Here is a 12,772-nt window from a genome sequence, read left to right on the forward strand (position 1 = left end):
CCAACATAAATCATCTGCATTTCTATATATTAGTAACAAAGCCCACCAGCGAGGACAGAAAGAGAAATCCCATTGAAAGCTATGGTAGACCCTATAAAATATCTGGGAATCTACCTGTCAAAACAAACCCAGGGACCATACGAACACAATTAGAAGAGACTTTTCGCGCAAATAAAGTTGGATAAAAGTAAGTGGAAAAACATCAATTGCTCTTGGATATGCTGAGCTAATATAATAGAAATGACAATTCCACCTAAATTAATTTATTTATTCAATACCATACCAAATAAACTATCAGATAATTATTTTCAAGAGCTAGAAAAAATATCAAAATTCATCTGAAAGAACAAAAGTTTCAGAATATCAAGGGAACTAATGAGAAGAAATGCTACTTAAGGTGACCTAACCCTACCAGATCTCAAATTGTATTATAAAACAGCAACCATCAAAACCACTTGGTACTGGCTGAGAAACACAAGGGTAGACCAGTGGAATAGGTTAGGTACTCAGGATCCAGTAGTTAAAGAATATAGCAATCCACTCATTGATAAACCGAAGGGTTCCAGATTATCAGATAAGAACTCACTCTTTCTCAAAATCTACTGTGAAAACTGTGTAACAGTTTGGCAGAAACTGGGTATAGATCAATTCCTGACACCCTACGCAAGAATATAGTCCAGATAGATACATGATCTAGGTATAAAGAATGATACTATTAACAAATTCAGGGGGTCAAGGAATAATGTATTTGTCAGATTTATGGAGAATGGAGAAATTTATGACCCAATAAGAGAGAAGATTATGAAGTGTAAAATGGATAACTGATTTTACTAAATTGAAAATTTTTACACAAACAAACCCAATGCAACCAAGATTAGGAGGGAAGCAGAAAACTGGGAAAGAATTTGTGCTACTAGTGCCTCTGACAAAGGCCTCATTTCTAAAATATAGAGAGAGCTGAGTCAAATACACAAGAATCCAAGTCATTCCCCAATTGATAAATGATCAAAGGATATGAACAGGGAATTGTCAGAGGAAAATATTATAGCTATCTCTAATCCCGTGAAATCTCTAAATCTCTATTGATTAGAGGGATGTAAATCAAAACAACTCTGAGGTCCCACGTCACACACAGATTGACTAACATGACAAAAGAGTAACTTGAAAAATATTGGAGATGTGGGAGAGTTGGAACACTAATTCATTTTGGTGGAGCTGTGAGCTGATGCAACCATTCTGGAGGGCAATTTGAAACTACCCAAGGGGCTACAAAAATGTGCATACCCTTTGATCCAGTAATATCACTTCTGGGACTCTATCCCAATGAGATCATAAAAATGCGAAAGGGTCCCACATGTACAAAAATATTTATAGCAGCTCCCTTTTTGTTGATCAAATACTGGAAATCAAGGGGTTGCCCCTCAATTGGGGAATGACTGAACAAGTTATGGTACATGAATGTAGTGGAATACTATTGTGCTATGAGAAACAATGAACAGGAAGGCTTCAGAGAATCCTGGAAAGACTTGTATGAACTGATGCTGAGTGAAAGGAGCAGAACCAGGAGGACATTGTACACAGCAACAACCACAGTGTGCGATGAATTTTTCTGGTAGACCAAGTACTTCGTTGAAATGCATGGAGTTAAAAAATTTCCAATGAACTCTTCAGGTAAAACACCTTCCACATTCAGAGAAAGAACTATAGAATTGGATCTCTGATAGAAACAGAGTATTTTCTTTTGTATCATGTTTTGTTTTATGGTTTCTCCCATTCATTTTAATTTTTAAACATGCGTTTAACAGGAATGTACATGTAGAACCCATTTAAGATTGTATGAAATCTCAGGGCGGGAGTGGGAAGAGGGGAATGAGCGAGAGGGAGTGGAAAAAATCTAAGATATATGGAAATGATTGTGGAACACTGAAAACAAATAAAATCATTCAATTAAAAAATAATTGAAGCACTGAAATCTTCAGTTAGTCTAGGTTGGAAGGTTTGTTTTAATGCCTATAGGAGCTGCCTAGATTTCTAGTGAATTTGTGAATTGAAAATAATCAGTGAAAACATCTGATGTAGTTAAGGAAAAGTAAGCAGCCTGGGTTGGGTCAGGTGCTGAAACGAATTAAGTTGTTGGAAAGACACAGTGAAAGGGGTGTTAAAGGATTATTGAGTATCTAGGTGGACTGGGTTTGGTCAGATTCCATGGGCATATTAAGGGATTGGGATGCTTTCAAAGACAAGGTCTTTTCTTTTTAGAGGTCTAGATTCCATCACCCCATCATATCCAGAAGAAATATGAGAAAAAACAACATTAAGACTAATTGTAAAGTGCTCATAAAAGTCAAACTGTTATGTATGTGTGTGTATATATATGTGTGTGTATACATACATACATATGTACATATGCATGTACATATGCATGAAAATGTTATCAATATTCTTAAAACTATCATTATTAAGGTAGTTTGAAAGAGAGGTTGGGTTTAGTTATGTATGATCATGTGACTAATAAAAACAGAATTGCATAGGAAAATGTTAAAAAGAACATTTATTTCATAAAAGTGGAGTGAAAGGAAAAAATACTACAGAGAAAGTAGGTGGGGTGGAGGGCTGTAAATATTGGAATCTTACTCTGATTTGAGTTGAAGAAGAAACAATATTTGTGTCTGAAGAAGTTTAGAAGTTACCTAAACTTATGGAGAGGTGAGAAAATTGGATAGAGTGGGGGATGGACTTTTCAAAGTGTAGGGTGGGTAAAATAAGGAATAAGAGGGCAAAGGGAGAGATAAAGTGACTGGGATGGAGTGAAAAGAAAGGCTGAAAAAGACAATATTCAGTATAAGTAACTCACTGTAGGACAGTGTCTTGCACCATTAATTAGGTCAGATCAAAGTGGGTGTGTGATCTAGTTATGGAAAGAAAGTTTCCCAGAGGTCTGGAGGAGCATGGAGTAGATCCCTTGTCAGATTTATGGATGGGTAAACAATATGTGGATAAACAAATGATGCACGTTAGAGTTGGATGTGGAATGGACAAATTTGATTACATGAAATTACAAAGTTTTCTGAAAATGGAACAGATATGTTTGGGATTGTAGGGAGGCTGAAGGGGTAGGGGATTTGGGGGGATGGTTTATCGGGTAGGACTCTAGTGTCTAAAATATGTGAATGGTTTCATGTCTGTGGGAGTGTGTGCTAATGGGTGGTCAGGGCTTGTAGGTGGGCACTTTTCCAATGGAGAAATTGAGATGATTTGTGATCATGTTGGGGAAATGCTCTAGATAATTTTGATTAGAGTGATGCATATTTAAGCATTTTGGGAAATCATTTTTCACCTGTCAGATTGACTAGAATGCTAGAAGGGAAAACTGACAAATATCAGAGGGCATGTGGAAAAATTGGAATGATAATTCATTGTTGGTGGAATTATGAAATGATGCAACTGTTTTGGAGTGTGGAATTATGCCTGGAGTTATTAAACTGTCTCTGCCCTTTGATTCAACAATGCCACCACTTGGTCTACTTCTGAACATAAATTAGGAAAAGAGAAAAGAACCTTTATGTCCTAGAATATAGCAACTCTCTTTGTGATGGCAAACACCCGGAAATTTCAGGAATGCCCATAGATTATGGGGCAGTGTTTGAACAGTTTGCGGTGTGTGACTGTGGTGCTGTGGGAGATGAGCTCAGTGATTTAGGAGACATGGAAATACTGTTACAAAGTAATGAAGAGTGTAATGAGTGGAACCAACAGAACCTTGTATGTAGTAACAATATATTTTTCAGGAATGACTTTAAGTGAATAACTTATTTTGACTATTGTAAATGCACAGATTATCTATAAAGGACATGTGAAGATGGAAATCATCTCTCTTTTTAATTTTACCATGTCATAGAAATGATTATTTTATCTCCCAAATTAAAAATAAAATAAAAAAGAACATCTAGCATCATTCTTGACCTAAATAAAGGAATTTCTTGAATTCTTTAGAATGACAGCTCTAAATACATTTGTTACAGTTATATACTTATCAGATCAATGTCAGAGAAATGTATTAATCATCTTATCACATGGAGTTGCATTTTATTAATATTATTTTTACTTGTGCAACCTTTGGCAAGCTACCTTTATTTTGTTTTGTTTGTTTTTTTAACCTCACATAGTCTGATTGTGAAGTGAAGAAGTTAGGTTAGATCACTACCATGGCCCATTTTGTCTCTAAATTCAAATACTCAATGACCTCAACATTCTTCAAAAATTCTCCATAAGAAGTATGGTTTGCATAACATCTAACAGCATTATGATGCTGTACTTCTCCTCACTGTATCCATGAATGAAAGTTCCATGTTGCTGCTTCATCATCCCAGGACTATTCAAGAAATCTAGCTAGCATAATTTTATTTAATTAAGCCATATCAAATTTCTCTATGTACTTCATATTATGTTAGCATCAGACATTGTAAATAATGCTAACAAATTAATACAATCTGAGGCAGAACTTCAGCAATTTCAAAAAAGCCCTCCTACCTCTATTTGCAAGTGACTAAATCTCTTTGATATTCTTTGTACTTTAAAAAGTTCTCTTATCATTTGTGTCACTCCCAAGGGAACTGAATGAGACATTATAAGAAAGCAATTTGAAAAAAAACCGTATAAAGTGCTGTGTAAATGTGAAAAATGATCATAGTTGTTCCAAAAATTTCATTTGTTAGTTTAGAAAATCAGTGTTATTTTGGACGTAAACTATTCTGTGGGAGATGGAATTTCTTGGTGTAGATTTAAAAGACTGAAGACGACTTATTCTCTCTCTGTCTCTGACTCTGCCTTTGTCTGTCACTCTCTGTTTTTCTCTCTGTCTCTTTCTTCTTTCTCTCTCTCTCTATGTATATGTATATATATATATATATAGCACATATATGTATTTATGTGTGTATGTACACCTTTATATACATACACAGAAATACATATATTATAAATAATATAAACTATATATTTATAATATATAAAAATTATATTTGTATATAAGTATAGCACATTTCTATACATATACATGTAGAGAGAAAATATGTGTGTATGTATATACATACACATCTGTGTATACATACATACACACGTGTGTGTGTGTGTGTCTGTGTGTGTATACAGACAGACGGAGACAGAGGACAGAGAGAGAGGTGGGAGGGAGAGAGACAAGAATAATCCTTGGCATGAATAACACTGAGAAGATGAATCCTATAGGCTTTTAGAGCTAGAAAGTGGTGAGAAAAAGCAAAGTCCCTGCCAGAGAACAGGTATCAGGGAAACACTAGAATCAGTACCATCATGTACATTAGAGAGAAGGAAGAAATAAAAAATAGTCCTTATGATGCCCAAATCTTGGAGTGCACACTTTTAGATACAAACGAATGAAGGATGGATTTCTATGGTTAACTCAGAATATTACTATAACTTCTTCTAAGTTATTACTAATGCTGTAATGGGATAATTTAATCACTTTCCTAGGAATCAATATACTCACCTATAAAATTAGGAGCTCCAAGGTTTCTTCTAGCCTGAAGTCTACGGATTCATGTGGTATTCTGTCCTAGCCATTCTATTGTCAGTCTCCCAAACTAGGAGTTAATCTTGAGTTCTCACTATCTCTATTCCCTAATATATAAACTGATATTGCTTCTGCTTTATATTTCATATATTCACCTTTCTCTCATCTTAAAGTGCCATCACTGTAGTGTAAGCCATGATCCCTTCACACTTGAACTATCACAATAGCTTGCTTCTGGGCCTACCCCTCTCTGGGCTTTCCCCACTCTAATCCTTCCTCTATTAACCCACCAAAATGAACTTTCAAAAACACAGATCCTGAGCCCCAATGCAGTGAAGCAGGCATACGCCAACACTAAGACTCCCAACATACCTCACTATAGCCAGGGGAACAGTCAGACTCCAGTTCAGAGAACTTCCACATGCTTTAGAGCACCAGGCAGAGAGCCACCAGGGGCCAGCCCACCATATGCTTCAGTGTATCCACAGGAAACACAGAAACACCTCACATGCCTCAACATCCACCAGACACCAGCACTAGGATCCTGGGTCAGCACCAAGAAAGCTGTCAGACCTCTATGACCTCCAGTAGTGCCAGTCATCCCTATAAAGAACCTATTAGCATAGCAAGCAATATAATCCTCACAGTCCCTCAGGCTCACAACCTAGGATTTAGATTCTACTCCTCATGTTTTTTCATACCTATATCCAAGCTGTTGCCAAGGCCTGTTGATTTTATCCCCACAATTCTCCAGGAATATGTTCCTTTCTCCAAATTTAGCACCACTCTAGTTCAGGCCCATATAACCTCATCCTCAAGTTATTGCAATAGTCTTCTGCTGATTTGGCCTGAGTTTAATCTTTTTCCCATCTCAATCCATCCTCCATTCAGCACTAACGTGATATTTTGAAGTGAAGTCAGACCATGTCATTCTCATACTTGATATGCTTCAATGGTTCTCTATCATCTTTACAATGTTCTCTTTAGCATTTAAAATGTTTATTATTTAGTTTCTTCTTATTTTCTTGTCTTTTTACACATTATTTCCCATCATGTACCAGCGATATAGGCTTCCTGTCTGTTCCAGCAAGGTACTTTAGGTATTGACGCCAAGCATTCTCCCTGGCTGTTCTCATGCCTAAAAATGATATATCTCCTTCATCAAAACTGCCTTCCCTGACTTTCTCTGCTTCCTTAAATCCCAACTGAAATCTCTTCTTTCAAAAGAGGACTTTCCCAGCTCCGCATATGTGTGTGCATATGTACACATATATACACAATCACACATATAATAATTACATATATGTGTATTGTATATGTATATCTGTATGTATATTTATATACACATATGCGCACTATGTGGTATGTATGTGTACATACATGTATGTATTGTATGTGTGTGTGTGTGTTTAAAATCTGCTTGTTGCGTATCATATCATTAATTAGATGGTAAAATCCATGAGGGCAGGAACTGTCTTTTGCCTCTTTTTTTTTTTTTTTTTGTATTCGCAGTGCTTTGCACAGTGCCTGTCATAGAGTAACTTAATAAATGTTCCTTGATTGATTAATGGCAAGGAATGCAATAGAAAATGCTGCCTTGAAGCATATGAATAACTTTTTAAAAATAGATATAGTAATGTGAAGATGGATAACTGTCAAGAATAATGATAAGATTTGTAATCTACCCATTTCTCCCACCATCCCAATAAAAGATAGTTAGTAAAAATGTGGCCCCAAATAGAGGGTTGATTAAGTCAGGAAATATCCTAAAGGCAAATTAAATCTCAAGTAAAATGAGGCAGTGCCAAATGTTATTTCATGACACAGGAAAAATTTATAATATGTGAGTTTAGAAGGCAGTGCAATGGGCTAGCAGAAGGATGATTGTGGTAGGAAATGGTAGTAGAAATTTTAACGATGAGAAGAATAAAGATGGAATTTAGACAGAAATAACAATATTCATCACATTATTTCAAGAAATATTTATGCACTGACTTTATGTCAGGCACCTAGCTAAGCGCTGAGGATGCAATGAAAAGGAAAACTGGTCTCTGTCCTCAGATTATATTTTATTGGGTAAACAACTTATATACTTGTGTTTGTGTGGGCATGTGTGTGCGTGCGTGCGTTTGTGTGTGTGTGTGTGTGTGTGTGTGTATTAAGAATAGAATTGGAGCACATTTAGGGTTAGGGCATTTAGGGTTAGGGTTTCCTAACCCAATTCTAACCCTAAATGCCAATCAGATTCTAACCTTAAATGAGATAAATGCAGAGTAGAAGGAAAATATCACTAAAAAAGATTTCACTGCAAATGACCAGGGAAAGATTTCAGGAGGAGATGGTGCTTGATCTTAGTCTTCAGCTATGTCAGAGACTCTCAGAATCAAAGTTAGAAAAAGCAAATTTTCTAACCATGGTGAATAATTCAAAGAGAGAGTTGTGGAGTGGAAGATTAAGGATGAGAAACAGTATGTAACTCATTATCAGATTGTACTGTCATTGAAGGGAGTAAAAGCAGATGATTATTGTTTACAGTGAGGGATGACACTGATATAGGATCCAGTCAATATAATTTTGTGATTTCCTACAGTTTCATTTAGCAGTGTTTTTGAAATCAGTCAATAATATACCATGGACTTATGAAGTACTTACTATGTGCTAGTCAATGTGCCAAGCTCTGGAGTTAAAAAGAAAGAGACAAATAATCCTAGCCCCCTTGGAGCTTACATTCTAATGAAGAGAGAATATGTAAATTATAATATGTACAAGGATATAGAGAGTAAATGGAAAATAACATCAGGGGAAATACATCTCCAAAACACAAAGGAAATTTGCAGATGGTGGTAGGATATCAGGGTTGGAGTTCAGCAAAGCATGATTTGTAATAGTGTGAGGAGGCAATGGAGAAAAGAGTGCCTGATGTTGGAGAGTTGAAATAGTTTACTGAAGTATTAGTATTGGGAAGTGAGGAAAGAGTAGTAACAAGAGGAGTATTATTCTCACATAATACTGAGACATAGGTGGTCACAGTGAGGACATATTTATGACGTGAATTAAGATTTTCTCAGGTGTGATTTCTATGTCCTCCACACTCTGTTCAATCCTCTTCCTCTTTCTCCTTTTTGTTGTTATTACTGTTGTTCTTCATCTTTTTTCTTTTCTCTCTGTGCGTAACTACACATACACATATAAATAGCATGTACATACACACAAACATTATATATATATATGTTTCCATCATATCTGAGTCTTAATAACTTAGTCTGAAGTTTTCTCAGTGAAGACACAGAAGTAACTTGCCATTTCCTTCTCCAGCTCATTTCACACATGTAGGAAACTGAGGCAAGCAGTGTGAAGTGACTTGCCCAGGGTCACAAAGAGAGTAAGTTTCTGAGGCCAGATTTGAACTCAGGAAGATGAGGCTTCCTGACTCCAGGCCCTGCACTTTATCCACTGTGCCACCTAGCTTCCCATTTATGTATGCACATGTTTATTTGAATATGTGTGTATTTGTGAATATGAATGTGTATGTGAAACCTCTCAACCACAGTAACTAAACCTATACATTTGGGATATAATAAAATAATTGAACTTCTTTCATAGGGTAAATGTGAGGAACAAATGTAGTGTTATATATACAGAACTTATAAGAAAAAACCTTAAAGTACTCTGTACATCTAGTTATTATAATTCTTTGGTAATATGGGGGATCTTTCTTTAATCTACTTGAAATAATAATGGAGAAATTTTATGTCTATGCCAAAGGATGTGGACAGTTTACTTTGTATAAAGCTACAAGTTGATTTCCTGAATGGCTTTATTAATACATTGTTAGGCCAAAATTAGCACAATCAGCAGATGTATACTTTGTTGCATCTCAGCTTCAGAGTCTGCACTGAGTGCAAAATCATCTGCAAAAAGAAAATCATGCACCAACATTCCCTCCACTTTGGTCTTGGCTTGTAACTTTTTCAAATTGAAGAATTTACCATCAGTGCAGCAGCTGACCTTGATGCCACTTTCATCTTCATTAAAAACATTTGACAACATGGCTAAAAACATCATGATAAAAAGAGTGAGAATGAACGCAGTCTTGTTTCACTCCATTGGTGACTGGGAAGGTACTAGAACATAATCCACTAGAACCCTGGACAAGCATGCCATCATGAAATTGACATACAATACCGATGAAGGTCTCTGGTTAACCAAATGTTGACCTAACTTTCCAAAAGCCCCCACAACTTTGTCAAAGGCTTTCGTCAGACATACAAATGTTATGTAGAGACCTACTTTTATTTTTTGACCAAACAACTGCAAGAAAACACAAGTGATCCATCAGCCAGCATCATACCATTCATATGTGGAAACATCGGTTACAGCCAATGGAGAAGTTTTGAATGCTGTGGATAAGTTCACTTACCCTGGTAGTGAACTTTCCAGGGAGGTACACACTGATAATGAGGTTGATTCACACATGCCAGAGTTAGCCCAGTGTTTATGAGGCTCCGAAGGAAAGTATGGGAGAGAGGTATTAGACTGACTAACAAACTGAAGGTCTACAGAGCCGTTGTGCTGACCTCATTGTTGTATGACTGTGAAACCTGGGCAGTCTACTAGCCCCATGACAGAAAACCGAATCTCTTCCATTTCAATTGTCTTAGAAATATTCTGAAGATCACCTGGCAGGATAAGGTTCCAGCCACTGAGGTGGTAGTAGAGCTGAACTGTCAAGCATTCAGACTCTGCTTCAGGGAGGGCAACTCTGATGGTCTGGTCACGTTGTTCGAATGTAAAACGTACACTTGCCAAAAAAGACTATTTTGTGTAGAATTTACATGAGGCAGAGGATCACATGGCCCTCAGAAGAAGTGATATAAGGGCAATCTCAAGGTCTCTCTCAAAAACTTTGGAATTGATTGTGTGACACGGAAGACACTGGCACAGGAGCGCTCAGTGTAGCCACCTCAGAAAGGGTGCTGTGCTCTATGAGCAAAGCAGACTTGGAACAACTCAAAGGAATTGCAAGATGCATAAACTTGAAGAATCCACTCCAAACGTTCATATGGATTCTCTGTGCCCGACCTGTGGTAGAGTATTCCGAGGTCATATTGGTCTGATCAACTACAGTCAGACACACTGAAACTTGATTTTAGCATAGTGATGTTATTTTGGTCCTCTTCGAGAATGAAGGACAACCATCAACCAACTAATACTCTTCTCTAGCAGCAGTGTTTTAAAGCACTCACTTTTCTAAAAACTCTGAAGCCTTGGAAAATTTCATTTTGAACCATTGTTGTTTTTGTCTTCATTTCAGTACTATTCATGTATGTGAATAAAGATTTAATCTGTTATTTTACTGCTTATATGGCCTCTTATATAAGGCATATCTCTACCAATGGAGGATCACAAATTTAAAAAATATAAAGCTATTTATATTGTTGATAGGTCAACTTGTCTGCCTAATATCAAAAAATCTTTTACCGAACATTGTGATTGGAAAACTAGGCCTTATTCCCTCCAAAACCTGATCTCTCCCCTCTACAGTTTAAAGTTTTCAAATATTTTAGATATTAAGCCATTCTGTGCTTACAAAACCCTAGGAAGTATATGGTATTTGAATCCTCATAGATAAGAATCAGAGGATGAAAGAGGTTAAGTGTCTTGCCCAGTTTTACAGAGTAGTATATGCCTGAGACAGGAATTGAATCCAGTTGTTCCTCATTCTAAGTCTGCCATGTTACCCTCTATGATATACAGATGTTTAAACACACACATACCTGTAAGTATAACCATTTCAAGTCTGTACACATATGGCAGTTATTCATAGTCTCAGTAAAACTTTATTAATAGGAATTGCTGTGTACCTTTTTAGTGTGCTTACAGGATTTTCGAGTTGTTTCCATTTCGTTTACACTGACTATGGAACATTTTCTTATGCATTATTCAGGTAATTGAATTAATTTTCTTATTCACTTCAAGATGGAAGACAATTCCAAAAATAATCTGGTAATGATTATTGGTGGATTATTTTCTTTTCTTTCCAACAGGTTGAGAATTTGAAATGCGTGTATTTTTTTTAAATTTGTGAGTATATAGAATGAATAATGTTTTCAAATAGAGACCAGAGAAGGAATTAGGAAGAGAAAAATATAAGAATTTTGAGAAGAATGAAAAAAGAAAGCGAAATATGAAAATTTACGTACAGGATTCACGATACAAGTTATTTAGGTAATAAATTCTTTACAGCAGCAATGACATTCTTGTTCCTTAAACTGTATATCATGGGGTTAAACATTGGTGTCACAATAGTGTAGAAAAGAGAGATCACTTTGTTCATACCTGACAAACTTTTGGATTTGGGTACCGAATATGTAATGATAGCAGAACCAAAGAATAAGACTACAACTATGAGGTGGGAAGAGCAGGTGGAAAAAGCTTTATATCTTCCAGTGTCTGAGGGCATCTCCAGGATGGTAATGATAATTTTGGTATAGGATACAAGGATCAAAAGGAACCATAGCAAACATTACAGCATCAGCATAGATAGAGAACTCATTCATAAGTTTGTTATCGCAGGTTAGTTTCAGTAATGGGGGCATATCACAGAAAAAATGATTGAGTTTATTAGACCCACAAAAGGGCCGAGAGAAAATCTGGTATGTCTGCCCTATCACAATTGGAGTTGCACTAACCCATGAGCCAATGACCAATTGGATGCACACTTTATAGTTCATGATGAGAGAGTAATAGAGAGGCTTACATATAGCCACATAGCGGTCATATGCCATCACAGCCAGGATCAAACACTCAGCGCCTCCTAGCATAAGTAGGAAGCAAAGCTGTAGAGCACAGTTCAAGAAAGAAATATGTCTTTTCTTGGTCCAAATATTCATCATAATTCTCGGGAGAGTAACAGATGTGTAGCATATTTCCAAGAAGGAAAAATTTCCGAGGAAAAAATACATGGATGTTTGAAGACTAGGATCAATCTTGTTTATTAGGATGATGAGGCCATTCCCTAACAGGATGCTCATGTACATGATTAAGAAAATTCCAAACAGAACTTCTTGGAGTTTGGGTAGGTCAGAAAATCCCAGAAGAATAAATTCCACTACAATGGTGAGATTTCTTCCTACCATTTTTTTTTAACTTATGTAGAAATATTGTCTGCGGGACAGATAAATTGCTTCTTCTCCCTTGGTCCTTTGTTTCCTTTCTCTGTGAAAT

The 12,772-nt window shown here is 36.4% G+C and overlaps 1 pseudogene; it reads right to left on the reverse strand.

Annotated features, from left to right (window-relative positions):
- Nucleotides 1-11,765: 11,765 nt before the first annotated feature.
- LOC140516541 (olfactory receptor 10AG1-like) lies at nt 11,766-12,684 on the reverse strand (annotated as a pseudogene).
- Nucleotides 12,685-12,772: the final 88 nt, after the last annotated feature.

Source organism: Notamacropus eugenii, chromosome Y (assembly GCF_028372415.1).
Source record: "Notamacropus eugenii isolate mMacEug1 chromosome Y, mMacEug1.pri_v2, whole genome shotgun sequence".
Lineage (NCBI taxonomy): Eukaryota > Metazoa > Chordata > Mammalia > Diprotodontia > Macropodidae > Notamacropus > Notamacropus eugenii.